Consider the following 22146-nt stretch of genomic DNA (forward strand, 5'->3'; position numbering starts at 1 on the left):
GTAGAATTCTTGATCTGTTAGCCACTCACTTGAGGGCTTGAAACCAGCTGTGTTCCTGGAAAGCTGAAATAGTAACTCAACGCAAAAGTCCGAGAAGCAAGCTGAGAAGCTGGGGCTTAGAGTTCGAATCCAGAATTCTGCAGCCCCTTCACTTCACTCCTATGCCTCAACGTACCAACGCCCTCGGTTCCCTCCTCCCTCCCAGAGCATTCATTCTCTTCTCACGGTCCTTATCGGAAAAGCAAACTCCGTGGTCATCAGTGGGAACAGGACCTGTGCTAAGGACCTCTCTTTCAAGAGTTCGTTGACAGAACAACCATCCTACTGACTCGACTTTTCTTCTTTTAGTACTAAAATACTCTTACATTGAAACTTCCTATCACGGACTTGGGATATCTGTTTATTTAGGTCTTCTTTAATGCCTTTCAAAAAAGTTGTATACCTTTCTTCACGTAAAAAGAAAAAACTGAAATGAAACATTCAATGGAAGAGAGAAAGCAAGCAGAAGGAAGGGGAAAGGGGATAGGCTGCTTCCATTTGGGCTGCACTCAGGCCTGCACCTCAAAGGTACAAAGGGAAAATGGGGAAGGACACAGAGAAGCTGGACACCTTCCAGGCGTTCCCACATGATACTGCCAAATAACTTTACTATTTTAAGTAATTATTATAATAGCTAATAATTACTGAATGTTTACTGTGTGCCAGGCTAAACTTACTACAGTTCTTATCATACTTAATCTTCACAATAATCCTACAAACCAGGTACCACTATTATTCCCATTTTGTACATAAGGAAACCAAAGCACAGAGGTTAACATACTTGCCCAAGGTGAGCCACACTGAGTACAACTTGGATTCAAGTCAAAGCGACCCTAACTCCAAGGCCCCTTCTCTCAATGTCTTAATCACCATAGTAAACTACCTGTGATATTAACTCAAGGAACACGGTGACATGCACACCATGCATAAGTTATTTTTAGATTACCCATATTTCCACTGTTACACCAAAACCATGGATAATGATTAATTATAATTAAAACACACATTATACTACTCCAGAACCTAAAGCCAACACTGTTGTGGGGGAAATGGAAGTACCTATGGCCAGGATCCTCACCTGACACTAAACTACTTTATGTAACTGGCCTACTGCTACGCTACGGCTTCCACACCCATAGGCAATAAGCTCTTACTGACGAGTCACTGTATAAAGAGCTCCACCCAGTGCTCTGTGCGGAGACAGAGACAGAGGTGGATTACAGACCTGCAGACTCCTGGGTGCAGACCTGAGTCTAGTGCTCAACCTGCCACTGGGACAATAAAGTTGCGTATAAACCCTTTCACCCAAAGAACGTTCAGTTGTCATTTCTCGGTTTCACTGAATCCAGAGTGAACTTGCCCAGGGCTGAAACCCTCAGGCAAGACAACTGTATTCATGCTTAAAGTATGTATCTGCTACACAAAACAAGACAACATAGAGCAAAATATCTTTGCTGGTACACCTGTGACCTTACTGTGTATCTGTGTATGCAGTACTATTTTCTTTTTCATTTAAGTCAAAATTAGCCCATCAAGCAAAATCCCCTTACAATTCCATTACAATGTGTGGGTTCTACACAACTATTTGCACTACAGAATTGTTGTTTTTGTTGCAACTGCCACAAGTCCTTTGCCTTGCCAATGGGTTTCAGCCCCAGGCAAGTTTGCTATGGATTCAATGTGGCCAAAGAAAATGACAGTAAAACGTTCTTGGGGTGAAAGAGTTATGCCCAACTTTATTTTCACAGTGGCGGGTCAATCACTAAAATCGAGTCTGCATGCAGCCAGCCGGTCTCTGTCTCTGGGCCTCTGTCCTTGGCAGTGCCACCACTCCAGCCTCTACTCTGCTGCAACCTTGCAGCCATGCCACCGTGTCACCCAGAGCACGGGGCAGAGCTCTTTATATAGAGTCAATAGCAATGTATTGCCCACACGTTGTGTAGTGAGTTAGTCAAACCAGGGCCAGGTGAGAATCCTGGCCACAGGAACTCCCATTTTATCCACATCCTTCAAATTAGATAAAGATAGTTCTGTACAGGAAAACATTTCACTATGGTTTTTCAAAAAACATTTCAGAGGTGTTGTGCTGTTTTTAAATACTAACAACCCAGAAGAACATTTCCTGATCTCCTTCTAAACACAGGCATGACAAGCAGCCTGGCACAGAGAAGTAGTACCCAGTTCAAAACTCAGAAAGTATGTTCATAAGCACTAAACAATTTCCCAACACTATTGTTACTGGTAAGATTCTAACTCTTTTCTATTGTTCAAAACAACAAAAGCCACTTTCCAGAGAAGCCAACTGCAGATAAAGCACAACTTGTGAGAACTGCTTGTGGGCAATTCACATGTTACAGATCAAAGCCATGTGCTTTTCACACTACAATGACCACAGTAGTTTATTTACTGGATAAACTTAACCTGGGTCTAAAATAAGGGAAAAAGAAGTTCTCAGCAATTGAAAATCAAAATCAGGTGAGAAAAATTGACTGCAAGCTGACAGAGTTGAAAGTAAAGATGATACAATCACAGAGATTCACAGTCTCATGTCTCTCACTTTAAATCAAAAGCTAGAAATTCCTCAACTTAATGAAGAAGGTATGTCGAAAGCCGAGTCAGGCCAAAAACTAAACCTCGTGTGCCAAACAGTTAGCCCTAAGTTCTGAATGCAAAGGAAAAGTTCTTAAAGGAAGTTATAAGTGTAACTCCAGTGAACACATGAATGGGAAAGCCAAACAGCCTTATTGCTGACTCTTGTCAGAGGCCAATGCAGCTGGTGTCTTTATGCTGAAGCCACTGCTCATTTACCATTCTGAAAAATCCTAGGGCCTTTAAGAATTAAGCTAAATCTCCTCTGCCTGTGCTAAGTGGAACAGCAAAGCCTGGAAGACAGCACATCTGTTTACAACATGGGCTGCTGAGTATTTTAAGCCCACTGTTGAGACCTATTGCTCAGAAAAAAAGATTCCTTTCAGAATATTACTGCTCATTGACAGCGAACTGGTCACCCGAGAGCGCTGATGGAGATGTGTGGTGAGATTCATGTTGTTTTCATGCATGATAACACGATACCCATTCTGTAGCCCACAGATCCAGGAGCTGCTTCAACTTCCAAATCTTCCCACTGAAGACAAACATTTTGTAAGGCTACAGCTGTCAAAGATGGCAAGTCCTCTGATGGATCTGGGCAAAGTCAGTTGAAAACCTTCTGGAAAAGATTCGCCATTCTAGATGCCATTCACAACATTCATGATTCATGAAAAGAGATCAAAACATCAACATCAACAGGAGTTTGGAAAAAGATGACTTCAACCCTCATACACGACTTTGAGGGGTTCCAGACTTGAGTGGAGTAGTTGCAGACATGGCAGAAACAGCAGAAGAACTAGAAGTGGAGCCTGGAGATGTGACTGAGTGGCTGCATCTCATGCTAAACCTTGAGAGGCTGAGGAGCTCCTTCCTATGGAGGAGCAAAGACAGAGGTTCCTTGAGATGGAATCTGCTCCTGGTGAAGAAGCTGTGAAGACTGTTGATAGCAGAGGATTTAGAGTATCAGTGGATAAAGCGTGGCAGGGTTTGAGAGGACTGACTCTAATTTTGAAAATTCTACTGTGGGTAATCAAATGTAATCAAATAGCATTGCATGTTACAGAGAAATCTTTTATGAAAGGGAGAGTCCATCGAAGCAGCAAACTTTACTGTTGTCTTCTTTTAAGAACCTGCCACCCCCCCGATCAGTCAGCAGCCATCAACAGCGAAGCATGACCCTCCACCAGCCAAAAGACTGTGACTGGCTGACAGCTCAGATGATGGTTAATATTTTTTAGCAATACGTATTTTTTAGTCAAGGTATGTACAGTGTTTTTTTAGACATAATGCTATTACATATTTAACAGACTACAGTATAAACAAAACATTTCTGTGCACTGAAAAACCAAAAAATTTATTTGACTCACTTTATTACAATATTCACTTAATTACAGCAGTCTAGAATGGACCCCACAGTACCTCCGAGGTATGACTGTGTATAAAAAGCAGCAGCCCAAATGATATTTTTAAATGTTTAATTACCCTTGCAATCAAAGAAATATATATTTGAAACAAGATACAATGACATTTTCCGTCTATAAATCAGCAAAGAATGGCAAAATTATAATGCAAGGTGCCCACCAGGAAGAGGGTAACAATTCCCACACTCTGCTGCTGGGAATGAAAATTGGCACCTTCTGGAGCACCATTTGGCAGTAATAAAAGCCCTGAAATTGTGCCTTTACTTTGACCCTACAAGTCCACTTCCAGAAATTAGTCTTAAGAAAAAGAAACAGGAATGAGAAAAAAGATTTAACTTCAAGAATGTTGACCCTGGAACAGTCTGAAGTATAGCACTTAAAGAACAGTACATCTCTGTACTACGCTGGCAGCCTCAGCGTGGCAACTACTCTTATAATGTATTAGTAGGAAGGTAAACAGAAAAGTAATTTCCCTATTGTTAACATAAGTCTTTAAAATGTTCATATCTTATACTCAGCGATTTCAGTTTCTAGGAATGTTCCACGTAAAGATTTGTATTATAAAAATGTAATCACCACAGCATTCTTTCTAACAGAAAAAAAATAAAGAATCAGATATCCAGGATTAGGAGCAAGATTAAATAGAAAGTGTGATACATCCATGTTATTAATAGAACTGTCATGTCAGTAAGCTTTTCAATCATTTTAAATAAAATGGGAAAATGTTCATGATATAACGTTGAGTGGAAAAACACAGATTCCACCATATGAGGGAGGGAAGATGTAAAAAGTTTTTTTAAATAAAGTCTTTACATGGATTTTGCTAAAATATCTTCCCAGAACAGGCAACTTGATGTGCAAGTGCCTACGGTGTAAACTAATTTCTCTAAGGTTTCTGTTTCTCAAGAAAACATAATTTTAGTTTATGCTAGGAGACATAAAATCGGTATCATTAGTGTCCTGGCCTCCCTAAATGAGATAGAAAACTGAGGCTCACTAGGCCTTATGTACGGCACCCTACTTCAACCTTCATGGGTGAATTCGACTCAAGACTCTGGTTTGCTGTCCCTTTCTCATTACTATCTTTCTGGCTCATCAAGTCCCCAAAGGTCACAATTCCCTGTCCTTGACTCAAATGCTCCTTATCCTTTAACTCATAAATTAAAGGGTTGGACTAGGTGACCTCAAAGGTACTGTTAGATCCTCAGACCCCACTGACTTTACAATTGCCTTGCACAGAGAAAGCATGTACCTATTTGCTTTATTGTGGGGAAATACTACCGATATGTCAACTCACAGCAGCAAGGCTATTCCCAAGACCTCCTTCTGCGTCAACTCCAAGATTTCAAGCAGAATGCTTCCTTTTAAGGTACCCCCTTTCATTGATCCATTAGTAATAGGGTCCTCATGTACTGTTTTCTCCAATCTAAGCCACAGTGCTTTTGTATTTTACAGCACTACTTTAAAAAATTAAGAAAAGAAGTCATGCTGGGAAAAGTAAGTCAAGGTTGGAAAAAAACACCCAGGACACAAACAGATTTTATCAGGCTGGAATATCTAAGTGGATGAAATTTAACATAGATAAAGGCAAAGTTCAGCACTTAAATACCAGAACTACAAAAAAATGATTCCATTCAACAACAGTACACATGCAGCACAGAGCTGTGATTTCAGTTGGCTATACTTTCAGTGGGCCAAGAATACATGACATACATTAAAAAAGGATAACTTAGGGGGGATAAAAAAAAGCTAGTACTTTGTTCTTCGGTTGTTTTTTTTTTAACAAACTATAGTGCTGAGAAACAAAGGAGCAAAGGTTACTCTCTGCTCTGTCAGGCGACATTGTGTATTAAACCCAGTATGCTGTGCTGAGAGCCACACTTCAAGAGGGACATTAAATGGAGGGCAGAGGACTAAGAAGTTGGTGAGGATGTTTGAAACTATCAAATAAGAAACATCTGACGGAAATGGGACTACTTAGCCAGTGGAATGGAAGACCTAGGAAAAGGATGGCCATCTCAACGGCTACGCAGCCCCGAGAGTGAAATGAACGAGTGAAGCTGGCAGGTAGATGCCTTAGCAAAGTGGAGTATCGTTAATATCTAAGGGAGACTACTGCCTTCAGAAATGTGACCTCTGTATCATTAAGTCCTCTAATTTTTTCTCACAAAATGCCAGAAATGGAGATTTTTATGTGAAATCTCCCCATTTCTAAAAGTTGGTTCCCAATCTAAGTTTTTGCATAAATTGGGCAGCCAAATGGGAAGTATGCATGCTTGATCCGTGCACGCCAGTCTGTGGCTCGTGTCTTCGGAAAACATGATTGCTTTCTCCCAACATCTGAAAAACTGTCACAGACAACAGGAATAGGCTTGTTTTATATGGCCCTAAAAGGTGACAATCATAGAGAGGGGCAAACTGCAGCTCGGTCAGGAAAAGCCCCCTAAAAACTAATCTACAAATTAGAATGGGCTGCCCAGGGAGGTTTACATCATTCTAAGTATTCAGAGGGGACAACTCTATAAGCATTACTGGCCAGTTCAAGAATTCTGCCACTTACTACAGCTGATCTTGGTCAAGTAAGTAAACCTCCTCAAGTCTAAATTTTATTTCCTACCTTCCTTAACCCTCAAAAAAAAAAGGGTGGTGGTGGTGGTGGAATACTGTGACATTTAGCCAACTCTCTCACAAAGTTACTTAGACAAAAAAAAGACCAAAATATATGTGACACATAGTGGTTCTGTGGCATCTTACTACACTGATGGACAGTGACTGCATTGGGGTATGGGTGGGGGCTTGATAATATGGGTAAATGTAGTAACCATATTATTTCTTCATGTGAAACCTTCATCAGAGTGTATATCAATCATACCTTAATAAAAAAAATGTGACAAAAAATACGTATGAGAGTACTATCTGACAGCAAAAAGCTAGTGATTTAAGACATTGTAATCCACCATAATGTTTATGTATGTCTTGCCCTTTTTATACAGGCTAAGGGCATATTCTCAATCTAACTTATTTTTGTATTCATCCCGCAAAGTATCAAATACTTGTTGAAAACACATTTAAGAGTAAGTTGGAGAAGAGGGTTAACATGATGACAAGAATTAGATAGGATAACAGAGGGAACAGTCACCAAAGTAAACATCCAGGATGTTAATCATTAATATCCCAGACCAGTCTAAGAGGGATGGGGCACAAATGGAGGCATACACAAGTGATGACAGGTGTGTGAGGGGTGGTGCCCTAGGGCAGGCACTGACAAACGACAGTCAGCTGCCATTTTGTAAATTAAGTCACATCGGGACATAGCTTTGCTCCCTGGCCATGGATTATATGTATGCATTATTGTATGCATGGATTGTACATATGTATTATGTATACACTGCTTTCACTGTACAAGAGCAGAGCTGAACAGCTGCAGAGCCAAAAATAATTACTATTTGGTCCTTTACTGAAAAAGTTTGCCCACTCGTCTGTAACAGTACACTCAGGTGACAAAAGGCAGAGGTGGCTGAATGCTGAGACCCAGTTCCTCTTCCTATGGCTTCATCCCCTAGGATTTTAATTGGTCATTTTGTTACATGTGAGCAATATCCTACACTAACATTATGACCTAAGAGTAGGGGAGGTAAATACGTTAATAAATGGGGTCCCCATATTCCTCTTACATACTCAAGATTACAAAATGTTTAATCCTGCTTCTCTTTCCAACTAGTGACATCACCAAAGACCTCTGGAAAATTCTAAGTGTACCAGGAGTGTGGGACTGGTTCAGGCAAGAAGAGACCACATAGGTGAGCCTACCTCTGTACCTCCTGAGTCCTCAAATTCCTGTCTGCCTGAACCCCACTATTTTCACGGAACCTACAAACATGTGAAAAGCCCTTCCATTCCTCTTCGTTACCTATCATTACAGGTTTTCAAAACAGTCACCAAAACTTAAGAGGAAACAAAATAAAATGGAAATAAAGATGTTAACAGAAGTTTTCTGACATAAATTTAATATCCAGCAGAAAACAGGGCACAGTTTCAGCACTTTATAAAAGGTTAGTTTTTCTGGCCTCACTCTGAAGTAACTGTATGCAAAGACACTCAAACCCCTACGAACAGAAGATCTGAAGGGATCTTCCTTTCCTAATAACCTGACTTGACTTCTACTTCAGACAGTATTCCCAACGCTCCTCCAGGGGACTCCTTACCAGTCTCGCCTCAAATAGGGACCCCACCATACACCCCCCTGCTGCCACTGCCTCACTCCCATACCCCTCTCCAATGACTTTTCACTCAACAGCTAGCCTGGTGCCCTGTGGGAAAGGGCGCCTCCTCTTCTAATCCCCACACATTCTTCTAATGGCCTCAAACCATCCTTTAAAGCTTCCCCTCATTCCCAGAAGCCCATTTTTCAGGATTAACCTTACCTCTGACTCATTTCTCCCTGCCCTGTTCATTTCAAGTCTTCTTACTCATAGGTTAAAACTCTGAGACTTAATCATTAAGAAACTCCTACTACACACCAAACACTGAATGCTGGTTTTCCCTCCCTAGAAAAGTGAGGGGTAGAGGGTGAAGGCGCATATGCTTGTCAACCATTTGGTTAGTAGGTACGACCCCTAAAAGCATCGACCATAACTTCCGGTGTTAAATAAATAATGTTTCAAGTATTCCTAAGATCCACCATTCTAATTCTCTTCCATAAAGCATGTAAGCTAGTTTTTCCTCATACTTCTGAGTACTTAAGACTTCTCGGGCTCCCCACAGGCAGAACGTCAGGAAATTCCCACAGGATAAAGTATTTTCAACACATCCAGTAACAGTTTGGGAAGATGGCTTTTCTTTCATCCTGAAATGTTTAAGTCTCCCCTGCTAAATAAGCTGTGGAGAAAGCCTGGCTTCACTCAAAACTATCCATGCCCCACAGGTTACTATCCCTATTATGTGGACACAGTTAAAACTGGACTAATGTTGAACAAAACAGGGGGTAAATGCAGCCAGTTTGACTGCAATGGACCAAGATTTTTAACAACCAGAGAAAACATGGGGAGCCCAGCCTTCAAAAGTGAGTTTGAACAGGACAAAGTGAGGAGAACTGCGAAAGATGACTCTTAAGCAAAGTACATACAGAAAATAAACGGGCATGTGCTGTTCTGCGTTTTCTCTTCCCCGGCCTCCAGAGGAGCTGAACCTAGAGCACTTGAATGAATCCCTTAAAATGTTTGAAAAGGAAAGAAAAAAAAAAGCCCAGGTTAGGGGAAGGAATCCACCAAATTCAAGTCTTTTGAGAACCACAGATACCTAAATAGGACCAGAATCACCGGCTCGACGGGAACCCGGGATCAACACCCTCTCTGCAGTCTGGCAGCCCTGCCTGATCTCGAAAGGGCTCGTACTGTCCCCGGCAGCGCGGACGGGTCTCCGGGCTCAGATTTCAGTAGTGCGGGCCGGCACCGGGCAGCCCCCCTCCCGCCCAGGCAGCGCTAGGCCCTTCGCTACGCGGACCTGGCCTGGGCGCAGGAGCCCCAGATGCAGGGAACAGCCGCACCTGGACCCTCGGACAGGAAGTGGCCATGCTTGCCCGTGGGCTTCATCCTGAAAGGAGGTGAGCCCGGTGAAAGAGCAAGAGGAGGAGCAGCTGCAGGCGACTGTGTCCGACGAGGCGCAAAGCAGATGTGGGAGGGGGGGTGCACGGGGAGAATGCGAGGGGGGCAGAGCGGGGCTGCCCCCCCGCAGAAGATGCTCGACACCAGCAGCTGGGCAAACTCGGGGCGCAAAGCAAGGGCGGAGGGCTTCAGGCAGCACGAGAGGCTGCACAGCTGAAGCCAGGGTAGAAAAAGGGGTGGGGATGGGGGCAAGGCAACCCAAACTGGGGCTCTAGGGGGCGCGTGGGGTGGGGAGGTCGTGTTTGGACCCCACGGAGCCCCGGCACCCCCTCGCCGGTGCTAAGGCCCGGAGGTCCTCTCCCGCCCCGCGACGTCTGGGAAGGCCTACGCCCAGGCTGCACGCCCCCGTCGTGCTGGCCGGCAGCCTCCCCGGGCTCCGCGGCCGCGGCACTGCCGGCCCCGGTCCCGCCCGCCCGGTGCCCGGCGCTCGGGGCAAGCCCCGGGATGCTTACCGCCGCCCCGGCCGCTCAGGGCTCCCGCCGCCGCCAGCAGTCCTACCGGCGTCCAGTTCAGGGACGAGCCGCTGCCGCCTGTGCGAAGCTCGGGGTCCCCGAAGCCGCTCTCGCCGCCTGCCGCCCGCCTACCAGGCCGCGCCGGACCCTCCGCTCCCCCTGCCGGCGGGCAGCCATTTCCGACAAGCGACTGCGGAACTTGCCGAAGAGCGCGGGGCCGGAAATGGCCGAACCCGGGCTCGCGACGCCAGCGGGGCGGGGGCGCGCGCCGCCTTCCCGAGCGCGCGCGGAGAGTCGCCGAGGCCTCGGGCCGCGCCGCCGGGCTCGCGGGGTCCGGGGGCGGCGGCGCGGGGGATTGTGGGAAGCGGGCGCCGTGGGCGCGGGCGGGCCAGGCAGCGAGAGGGGAGGGCGCGCTGGAGCCCACGCCCCGCGGTTGGCACGGCCCCTCTCCCCGCGGGAAGGCCTGCGTGCTGGGCGCGGAGGCAGCGCTGCGGCGGCCCGCCCCCCAGGAGCCTGGGTCCCGAGCCGGCCCGGGGCAGGTCCCCGAGCAAACCCAGCCCCGTTGGAAAGGCCTTCCTAAATGAGCGACCCTTCTCCGGCTACGGTCTGGAGTTCTGAAACTGTGAACACTGAACAAAGGAAGGCCGGGCCGTGTGGATGCTTACGGGGGAAAAGCCCAGGGTTTTGCAGAAACAATAGCTTAATCCAGTCGTGTGGCACGCTTAACCAAAACCAGGAGGAAAAAGGAACACTGTCTGGAATGCCTAAGAGCGAACAGCGAGAAGTGCACATATCCTAGAATCCTAGGAGACGGGACCCTCTACTTCCACACTTGCAAAGTCAGGGCAAGACTTTTTGGATAACTGAAGCAATGGCGGTGGGCGAAGGAAGGCTACCCGTCCTGAAAGACACACCTGATCATTATTTCTAACTCAGGAATGAGTTAAGCCCATTATTTAAAATTTATAAATGTAATATAAGACCAAATTTGCTTCAATATATATTTATTTTTTTCACGTTTGTAATCCCCAAACGGCAAAGCTTCCACTCCAGGCCTTCCTAACTAGGGAACCCGAAACACACCAGGACCTAGGGAGCTGGGGAAGGCCAGGGGCTGGCTCCTGTCCCTGTGCTTGGGTGGTCTGGCGCTTTAGAGGAGCTGCAGCCCCCGGGATGACTCCAGAGCTGCCTGTCCCATTCATGCACCCTTCCTGGAGGAGCCCAGACCCGCGCTCTAGCTCTGAGACTGAGGAAACACTGAAGATTGATTAGTTTCCCACAGGGAACAGTTTGGGGTAAGGATTCCTGTTTGCAAAACAAAACTTTAAAAAACCTAGCAACCTATTTACCAGAGCGCACTCCTCTTTCTGATCGTCCTTTTTCTCCTCTTTCCTGACATCCTGCTCTCCTATCTCCTATTTTCCTTTCTTCTCCCAACTCACTCTTTCCTCTCCTATCATAATAAGAATATTATTCCCAATAAATAATTTGTTACTATGAACAAACTTAAACATTCACAGACCCACCACCATCATGTATGTACAAAAGCCTTTCTAACTTTTACCAATTATTGAGGGCAGTCAGAGAGGGGGAAGCAAATTTTTTAAAACTCAGAGGCATTCAAGGAAATGAAAATGGGGAACCACCATTGCCCAAATACTATTGTCAGGTAGCTAGCTAGCTACGTCTGGGGAGGTCTCCCCCTGCGCACTAGGTGAAACCTCAACCTGGACAGGGGAGAGTTCTCGACTCTGATCGAGAAAGAATTCTCAAACAAGTTCAGACGAGTGTAGGTCAGGAAGGAATTCATTAAAGCTAGAGTGGTGGTGAATGGCCACAGCTACGCAGGCAGTACAGGGCAAGGAAGAACAGAGAGGAAAGTTCAGTGAACTGCTCAGCATAGAGCAGATGCCGGAGTCCGCCTGAATCTGCACAGTGTGGGAACTAAGCCCCCACCACCCCAGGATTTGGGAGCCACAAAGCACTGGATGGAGTGAGGCTACATTCTGAGAACTTCCCAAAGCACAGAAAGGAGAGTTTCAGGCAGGCTACTGAAGAGCACGATCGTCCAGCTGCAGGCCTGTCCGGGTCACCCAGCTGACGGGAACTGGAAAAGCCCACATTAGAGATCCTAGTAGCCCTTCCCTTCTTGTCTTAAGTAAGACAGAAAGAATGAAGACTTATACTTAAGTCTAAAAAATTGAATAAAATAGCAAAGTAATAAACATGATTACCACTGGGAAAGGGGGTCTCTTATTAACCTCCCAAGAGGCTTGGAAGAGCACAGAGACAAAATGCAGTAAGTTGAGCAGCTAGAAGGCTTTATTCAAGGCAAAGCACACACTCAAAGAAAGGGGGGTGAGGGCAGCCTCAGAGAGGAGGTGCACTTAAAGGCTTAGGATTCATGTCTTTTCAGATTTCAATGAGGCAAAGGGCCTGGGGAACGTAGGTTCCACATGTGATCTCATGATGTCTCTCTCCAGTGAGAGACATTATGTCACCGTCCATAGTCCTCTAAATATTCTGTAAGATAGACTTAATACAGGAATTTATTGATCCTGTTCTTCTCCAAGATAGTGGTGACCCTCAAGCAGTGAGGACATACCACATAGGACTGCTTGCCCTGCCTTAAGACAGGGTCCGTTGTTGACTGATTAGCATAAAATATGTTAGGAATCTTACCTCCTACCTCCCTGGTCTTTAAAATGGAATCTTAGCCTTAAGATGGAGTCCCTCCTGTTCCTATTATACTATTTATATCTTGGCATTTGTCATCATAGGCAGGAAAAGTTACTCATGATGCTCATCCCATGTCCCTGCTCTACCTCACCATGAATAGCCTAAAGTTGTCTTTTTTTTTTTTTGAACAGCAGTTCATTTTCTTGGCTCCCCTGCAGAAGTCTTGGCAGCGTGGGAGGAGACACATGGAATTCCAGAAGCAGTGGGAGAATTACCAGGTGTTGGTCCATGTCTACACTGACAAGAGAGGACCTGCAGATAGCTACTACCTGGAGAACGCACCAGAAATGTCTTCTCATACATCTGCGTGAAACAACACGTTTCTCCCCCTGATGTCACTTTATTTGATTCTAATGATAGTTAAGCTTTAGGAAGAAATACCCAAAAAACTTTGGTGCACCTCTGACATCCCTGGAGCCTTGGGTGCTGCTGACCAACCACCTCCTCCCTTGGATCCTGTGACCTGTCCTCCCCATTTCTCTTCCTTCCTCTCCACAGTCCTAGCCCACCATCCTCCTCCGGCTCCTGTTCCTTCTCCTGACTCCTAAGAGGTGTTCCCTGCAAAGACAGGACCTGGACTCTTCTTCCTCTCCACACTCTCTTCCTTGCTGATGTCAACCTGCACCCTTGCGTCATCTCCAGCTCTCAGGTCCCTCCCTGCAGCACTCCGGTCCCTGTTCTCACACTGCACCAGACATCGCATCATCAGCATCCTATTAGTACATATTTTATGAATGGCCAGGCAATAAGCTAAACCCTTTATAGACACGATCTCATTTTAATCCTTGCAGGGAAGTATTGGCGTATTGATAAGGCATGGAGACGTAGAGGCAAAATAAATAAGGTCCCCGAGATCACAGAGTGAGGTGCAAAGTACAGATGGAACTCCAAGTCTTCCTAACTCCAAAGGTTTGTTCTTGATCAGAACAACCTGGTTGTTTCACTAGGACCTCAAGCTTAGTATGTCCCACTGAACTCACCTTTATCCCTTCCTGCTTCGCTCCCCTAAAATGTCCTTATTTATAATAGTGTTTGCATTGTCTTACCTCACACAGAAACTCAAAACTTAGCACCATCTTTGACTTCTCTTTATGCGCACAGCAAGTTGATTTCAAAGACTTAAAGCCTTTTCCTGCAGGCTCTCTACCCTTCCTCCTCTACAGCCCCACAACTACTTCCCTGGTTCAAGTCCTTGTTACTCCTCTCCTGGACTGCTGCCTTAATACTGCAATTTCTGGCCAGGAAAATACGATCACGTTCACAGTAGCTCTCTTCAAGAAAGCAAGCCAAGGCCACAGGATATACAACACAGCTAGTCTTCACTATCTCTCCATACTGTGACCTTTATGCTACTTACCAACTCTACTTCGCATTTTGGAACATAATCAGAATAGTTTGACACTGTTATTTAACAGACATCTATATAAAGCTTTATCTGCTTTAAGGAAGCAAAGAAGAGCAGAAACCCATGTGCCTTTGGTAGCAAACAGCGGTCACCTATGGGTCTTCTCTCTGGAGCACAGCCAGAAAGATTCAGTAGGGCCACTCTCTTTACTCCTGCTCCAAATTTTAAATTCCCAAAAAAGAGACGTGATTGGTCTGGCCTGGGTCCCATATCTTCCCCTCAATCAGTCTGCTTTGGCTAAGCAGCAGGTCAGCCTGTCTAGATGCAGCTGTTGGCGCTCTCCTGTAAGTAGGGCTTGTTCCCAGAAAAGGAGGAGGCATATGCTATTCATTTGTTTATTCATTCCCCCTGTCAGCAAATAGTTGAGCACCTCTCAAAATAAAGGCAAGATTCTTTCATGTATGCAAAATGTTTAAAACATGACCCTGCCCTCATACCATGCAAGTCAGGAAATAAAAAGATAAGATGTCACCAGATAAAAAGCATAACAATATTCACCCATAAGTCACCATCAATTCAATTATAGGTGATGGAAGGTCACTCACCACACCCTGTATAAGCGTCTGGTGGCCAAAGTAATCAGTAGCAATGTGTGCATGTTCAACAAAACAAGGTCACAGCAATGCCACTAGGAAAAGACAAAAACAGAAAACCACCCAAATGTCCATCAGTGGTAGACCAGATAAACAAAGTGGGCCTATTCACACAATGGAAGACTTCACAGCAAGGAGGATGAATGCTCTACAAATATACACAATAGTAATGCATCTCACACACTTAAGCAAATGAAGCCAAATACAAAAAAGTATCTAGGGTATGATGCCATTTATATAAAGTATAAAAGACAAAAGTAATCTATGCTTAAGGAGTAGAGACTAGAGGGAAGTAAAAGGGGCTCCACGGGTACAGGGGAGGCTCTGTTTCTTCATCTGGGCCCTGGTTACACAGGTGTGTGCAGTTTGTCAAAATCCATCAAGCTGGACACTTACCACATGTGTCCTCTTCTACATGTATATTATCCTTCAATTAAAAGTTTTTCAAGGTCAATCACTGATGGTCAAAGCAAAGGGCCTTTAGTCACCCTTGAACAGTGCCACTATGGTTATCCTAGAGTTGCCAATTATTGCCTCCCCTCCCTCACCATTACACCACCTTCTCAGGGACCCTCTGCCACCATCTTACTGCCTGGCCTCATCCCCTCCAGTCCCCAGATGACTGGACTTCCTCTCACATGGAACCGTGGGAGCAGGATGCTGAGAAGCTGAGTCACATAAGGGAGATTGCTTCATCAAAGAAGTTGGGCAGATCTGGGGGAGAGAACTTCTGGTGGGATGCACAGTGATAAGCCCAGAGAGCTGGTCTACAGAAAACAGAGCCAACAAGCAGAAGGAGGCAAACAGACCCCGGAGGAGACAGAGAGAGAAGCCTCAGAGGCTGCTCACTTCCCAGTTCTGGGACCCGTGCATCCCAGTTGTCCCGGGCTGTCCTTGAGATTATGCAGGTAGCCTTACTATTGAAAAAATGAGAAAACTTTACTTCTTTCAGCCAGTGTGAATAGCTTTTTGTTTGTGGCAGGTGTTAGCTCACTTACCCTCCTGCCAACTGTGTATAAAATGTACCCATAGGGTTCACATTCCTCAGATGAGAAAACTGAAGCCCAGAGAGGTTAAGTGACTTGTCTAAATTGCACAGCTGGTAAGCGGCAGCATTTGGACCCAAGCGGTCTGACTCCAGAGCCTGAAATCTCAACAATCACAGGACACTACAGCACAAGAGAAATGCTGAAAATGGTAATGTGATTTGTGTGTTGCATTAATGGGCTTAACTAAAGCAGTTAAATGAGTTGAAATGGAGAAATGATATAAAAGATTAAGAGATTGGCTGTCTAAAGAAGTTAGTAAGCATTTCCTTCTTTCACAAGGTAATTATCGTTTGAGTTGTAGGTGTTAGAGAAATGTAAAATGCATTTATCGTGACAAATTAAACAAGACTGTATTGTTAGCCAGGAAATTATTTTACAGATTTCAGCAAAATGCTCTCTTAGGGGTCCCCACTGATTACTTATTTTTCCCAAAAGGTTATATCCAGATGGGGGTTTTAGTCCTGTGGAAGGACTAATTGATGATAAAAGTTACTTCAAGTCTGAGCGAAGGAGGTGCCCGCGGTCACTTTCCCCAGGGACAGCTACCCAACCCACAGTCCACTCAGCAAGGCTTCTAGATCAATCACAACCAAGTCATTGGTGACCCCCAGGAAACTTCAAAAGGCATGATCCAGGAATTATTGGTGAGTTTAAGTCAGATAAGAACTTGTTCTATCTGTACTGCTTTGATCTTAAAAGTGCTGACAGCCACTATTCAAGATCTTTTCTATATATAAATGATTGAGCAATGTTGTGGCTTGTAATTAGAACAATGCATGACAATTTCTAGATTGCTGTTCTGAGGTTACTCTTCCCTTTGGTCCATCAATGCCAAAAAGACAAAAGGCCATCCTGAGGCTGCACAGATAGTGCTCATTAGCCTGCTAAATGGCTCACTCTGAAAGTCCTGTCTTTGATGTTATCTTTTAAAAGGGGCTGTTTTTTTATGTGGCAAAAGGTGGGACAGTTTGGGTGGCTTGCAGATGATTTGCAGTAAGAGCACTGAATTAACATCAGCTCCAAACCATGTACATATTATTGTCCAAAAAGGATTAGTCATCTCATTATCTCATGTCATAATACTACCTTGCACATGGCTGTGAAAAATAAAATTTGTACTAGTTTCAAATAAAGAAGCTTAGCCTGATTCAACTCTGCAATCTACACAAGACACATAATCTGTAATGACCAACATTCTAAAAAACTAGCTATTGCCCCTAACATATAATGTATCTGCATCTAAGGTCCCATCTCCCTTCAAGAGCCCTCTTCCCTCTGAGTTTTCAATTCTGTTCCTACCGTATCAGCACAGCTCTGCAAAGGCAGTCACATCTGACCATCAGCAGATACCAAAATGCCATCAAAACTTCCTAAACTTGCTCCTGGAAGTTCAAAGGGTGATACATTTGTTCCCGTAGGCAAATATACAGGCATCTAACTTCCACCCTAAATTATGCCAGTGAGTTGCAAAAAAATATGCTCAGTTAGGCACAACATGCCACAACATGATATGGCTGACTCTTTGAAGAACTTAGCATAATGAGAGCTATAACCAAAAAGAAGAAAAATTAGGCAGAGCATTGAAGGCTGAGATCCAATGTCACATTTGAATGCAGCTCTAGGAATCCAGGATTGTCCTAACACCAAAAAAAATGTAATCTCCAGATACAAAAAATTGTTCACTATTACTTAAAAATGCCTCATATAAACAAGGCTGTAAAATCAAAACTGAAAGAGCAATTTCCAAAGGTAATCATGCCAAAAACTTAAAATAAATATAACTTGTTAATAACATACGGATTTTATGTATTTTTTAAAAACACAGTAGTTTCTACTGATCACATTTTCAAAAGAAAAAATGTATATAAGTTTTAAAACAATTCATGAAGGTTTGCAACAAGATTTTATTGAAGAGAAAGTTTCTCTGTGTTTTTCTAAATATTGCTCAAGACTAATTCTCAACCTAAATGATGAGAGCAGGATTCTAGAAGGACCCAGTCCATCCCAGAACAAAATAATCCTTGATCCTTTCCTCAACCCAAGCCTTCAGCCTTGCAAATACCAAGCGACACATCAAACATGGAACCAAAGGAAAATGTGAGCACATTTCTGCAAGTTCATCAATTCTGGCAGCCAAAACTAACAACCCACAGCTCATCTCTAATGGATAGTGTTGGAAATTTCATCCTCTTATAAAAAGGGACACAGTAATTACATTGGGTAGATTATGAAGAAAAGTATATCTATAAAGTGAAGTCATTTAGAAAAAGGATGGTTGACATAAATCATGCAAGTAATCCACAAAGAATTCAACTCTATGTGAAATATCCTAAATACAAAAATACTTTAAAAATTCAAATGCCACTCTGCATTTGTATTACTTTTATGTACATTTAACTAAGCTGCAATGATGCTCAATATTTTCCTTTTATATTTCATATTTAATTAGCTTAAATTATAAACATCTAAATATAGGAACACACATTAATAGCACAAAAAAGGTCACAAAAACTCATAAATATTTGCCAGCTCTGTGGCTTCCTTCCAGCTCATGAGCATAATTTTATAAAATTGCCATCTTTATATATCAACCATTTTCATTTTCTTCTTTTTTCACTTACTTTGAATGGACTATTATGTGTTTCTGCATGATTCTCATAGTCATCTCTACAGGTGATAGAACCTTCCGTGGCTGTTTCAGTGGTTCCTGCATGACAGTCGTGGACAAAGAGAATATAAATTTTTCATCAGTCCACAGAAAAACAAAGGCAAGTTAGAGTTTTAATAAAGCTAAATTTTATTAAATTGAAAGGATTGTCCTTCACTTTGAGATTATGTCCTTCCCCCTTTCTTGTGTGAAAATGTGTTTTTATGAATTGATAGGGATGGCAAAGGGCATCTTTTTATCTTCCTCATGTGATAAAATACTGAAATGTACCTATTTTGTACCCCCTTACCAATGATTTTTTTCTTTTACTGGTCCATTAAATCCAAAAGTCCACTGACTACCAGTCTGTGTAACTACCCTCCTTCAAGGCATTTCAAAGTATGAGTCTACACAGAAACACACACTCAAAAAATGTTTTTGGAAGGACTTCTGTGGTAACCAGCCTCCAAAATGTCCCCAGTGATCTCAGTCCCCAGTATTCACACCCGTGTCTAGTCCCCTCCCACACTGTTCCAGAGATCCAGGTGACAAATAGAACACAGCGAAAGTGATGGTGTGTCACTCCGGAGAGTAAGTTGTACAAGGCGTTCAGCTTCCACGGTGCTGGCTTGCCCTCTGCCATCGCTCGCTCAGGAAGCAGCTAGCTGCCACGTCGTGAGCAGCACGTTGGAGAGGCCCATGAGACTGCTGAACTGAGGCTTCCTGCCAGCAGCCAAGTGAGGAAGATTGGGAGCAGATCCTCCAGCTCCAGTCCAGCCTTCAGACCCCTGCAGCCACCGAAGACCATGAGCCAGAAACACCCGGCTCAGCTGCTCCTGGGTTCCTGACTTACAGAAACTGTATTTTAAATGACTTAGTTGGAGGTAATTTGTTACGGAGCAATAAATAACTAATGCAACTCCCTTTATCCTTTCTGAGCTCGAGATGCCCTCTCCCTACACACAGTGCAACGCTGAAACTGCTTACCACGTTGGGAGGAAGAATTAGGAAGGACTGTGATCTCCATCGCCCTGGCTTTAGTTTACTGACACTGACTTTTTCCTTCACCATTGCTTTTTCTACTTTTCTCATATTAAGAATATTCAGCAAACTGAATAATCCATCTCTAGCAAAGGAACCAATTCCACAAGTTTGTCGGCTTATTTAAAGGAATCATTCTATGTAAAGATGGTATTTTATATTTTAGAAACCTGGTAAATTTCTATTGACAGAGTCCCTCACCTCATCTTTACCTCAACCCATCCTTAACTCAACAGAGGAAGGAATCTAATATTCACTGAGAAAATAGAAGCAAACAGATATGATCTCTTTTAAATTCCCTCTTCCCAGCTTTAAGTCATCTGTAAGTATTGGGGTGAAAAAATCATTTTAGCACCTGATGCCAGAATTCCTCTTAGGGATAGAAAATGCTTTATTGAAGAAGATACCTTGATGTGGCACTTGAAGTATGGACGAAGGAAGCTGGTCTTAACAATAAAACTGAAACAGAGGTAGCCAAACAGATCTACATTAACAACAACAAAAAGACCAAGAATATGAGGACAAGACAGAGAGGAGACGAAATGGGAGGCGGTAAAGAGAGATGGGGCTCAAATAATGGTGTGGGAGGTTGGAGCTTGGGAGAGAGTCCCAGGGTCAGAGGAACTGTAGGCGTATTTAAAATAGAAATATCTATTATGGGACTTCACATCGCTGGTGTTGCTAAGGATATAAAACCCCCTAGGCCTTCAGTAATATCTGACACATACACAAATGCCTTCTGTGAGTGATTTGGAGGGAAATCAAGGAAAAAAAGTAAGAGGGGGACAGTTCTGAGTTCTACGACTGGGTCAGCACAGAACCAAGGGATGAGATCGTGGAACTGTGTTGCAGGGAAATGAATCATTTAGTAGAAGCAGACACTCAAACGCCAAAGAAACCAAAAGGGGAGCTCCCAGGAATTAACTGAAATCTTGGAGGAGGCACTGAATTTCCCACTAGAATGGGGACTTAGCCAATTTTACTGAAATCTCAAAAAGGAACTCTACCTTAGCTGACACCTGGGTACATATTCACAGATTCTTCTCTCCTCTGTTCTGGCCTTTGACAAAGGGATGTCCCAAACCAGGCAGCCTGTTTGTTAATGTGATCGAATGTGATCTTGCTCTCTTTGGTACATGTCATCAACAGCCTCCTCGCTGCAGGGGTTCCCCCACTGCTTGTACAGGCTCAGACCCAAACGACCCCCATCTCACAACACGGACTTGAACCCAGATTTGCATTTGAATCCTCGTTCTACTATGTACTGGTGGTATCACCACGGGTGCGCAGCTTCACCTCTCCACCTTCTCTCGGCTCAGCTTCCTCATCAGGAAATGGGGATGATAGCAGCCCCTGCCTCCCAGGAGGGCTGCGAGGGTTCTCCTGGACAGTGAGCGTGACTGCTGTCCCCGCGCCCCGCAGGCGGTGAGCCTCACCATGCCAACCGCTGTCGGCATTACTCCCACGGCTCTGGGCAGTCATCCCCGCCCCCCCGCCCCCCACCCCCCACCCGCCCCTCAATGCCGGAAGCCTGGCTCCTGTCCGTCTGCTGAACGGCTCTCCCGAAGGGGGCCGCTGACATCCCGGGCCATCAGTCCCAGCGCATCTTCCCAGGCCCCCCGGAATTCCGCTGCGCTGCGCGGAATCCTTGCCACGAGCCTGCCCGAGGTGCTCGGCCTTGGCTCCTCGTGGCCTGGCCGTCTTCTCCCTCACCGACCCCCTCCCCACACCCCGAGGGGCTGAGTGTGCCCGGGAGCCGCCCTCAGCCGCGCTGGTGCCCACCCTGCGCTCACGGGCGTCCGCACTCATGACGTCCGCAGCCCAATCTCCCCCTTTCCTCTGGGTACCTGCCCCAGGTGTTGTCACGAACCCAGCCACCCAGGCCAAATGCAGAGAGACTGTGGCTAAGTCATTACGTTCTCGGCCTGCTCCAGCCCCTCCCCTTCCCCACTCAGCCCTGTCATCCTTCCCGCCTCCCTCGCCCACTGTCACACTGCCTACCAGACCCGACAGTGCTTCCTCCAGCACCCACGGCTCCCTCCCAGTCCTGCTCCGCCCCTCACGGCCCCCTGGGGTTCACAGCGGGCCTCAGAGTCACTTGGGCCAGGTCTCAAATATTAACTATGCGACAAACCTACTATGACTGTTCTTGGCCAAACTACTCGGCCTCTCTGACCTCCGGTTTTTGTGATAATTAAAAGAAAGCATATGCCAGATGGCTGGCACTCAGCAGGAACTCAGTAAGCACTCCCCTGCACCCCGTCCTTCCGGTCTTCATCATCCCCGGCTACCGCACAATATCCCCCTGGCTGGTCTCTCTTGCCCCTTCTACTCTGAATTGCCCTAGAGTTAATTTTTCTAGAAAATAAATGTGCTTAAAAATAGTCAACATTTTCTCTTTCCCTACAGTACAAAGTCCAAGTTCTTCGACGCAGTAAGCTCCAACTGCCTTTCCGGTCACTTCTCCCCTAGCCCAGTTACTCTAAACTGGCTGTTGACCAGCTACCT

The 22146-nt window shown here is 45.0% G+C and overlaps 1 protein-coding gene across 2 annotated transcripts in view; it reads right to left on the reverse strand.

Moving 5' to 3' along the window:
- EXTL3 (exostosin like glycosyltransferase 3) overlaps positions 1–22146 on the reverse strand; it is a 101406-nt gene that overhangs the window by 47891 nt on the left and 31369 nt on the right. The window contains exon 2 of one of the 2 annotated variants that reach the window (XM_057506204.1): positions 18572–18657. The gene's annotated coding sequence lies outside the window, so the exon portion shown is untranslated. Of the gene's footprint in view, positions 1–10164; positions 10381–18571; positions 18658–22146 lie in introns of those variants that run through there. The other variant, XM_036888906.2, reaches the window with a different exon arrangement.

The sequence above is a fragment of the Manis pentadactyla genome, chromosome 1, assembly GCF_030020395.1.
Source record: "Manis pentadactyla isolate mManPen7 chromosome 1, mManPen7.hap1, whole genome shotgun sequence".
NCBI classification, from domain to species: domain Eukaryota; kingdom Metazoa; phylum Chordata; class Mammalia; order Pholidota; family Manidae; genus Manis; species Manis pentadactyla.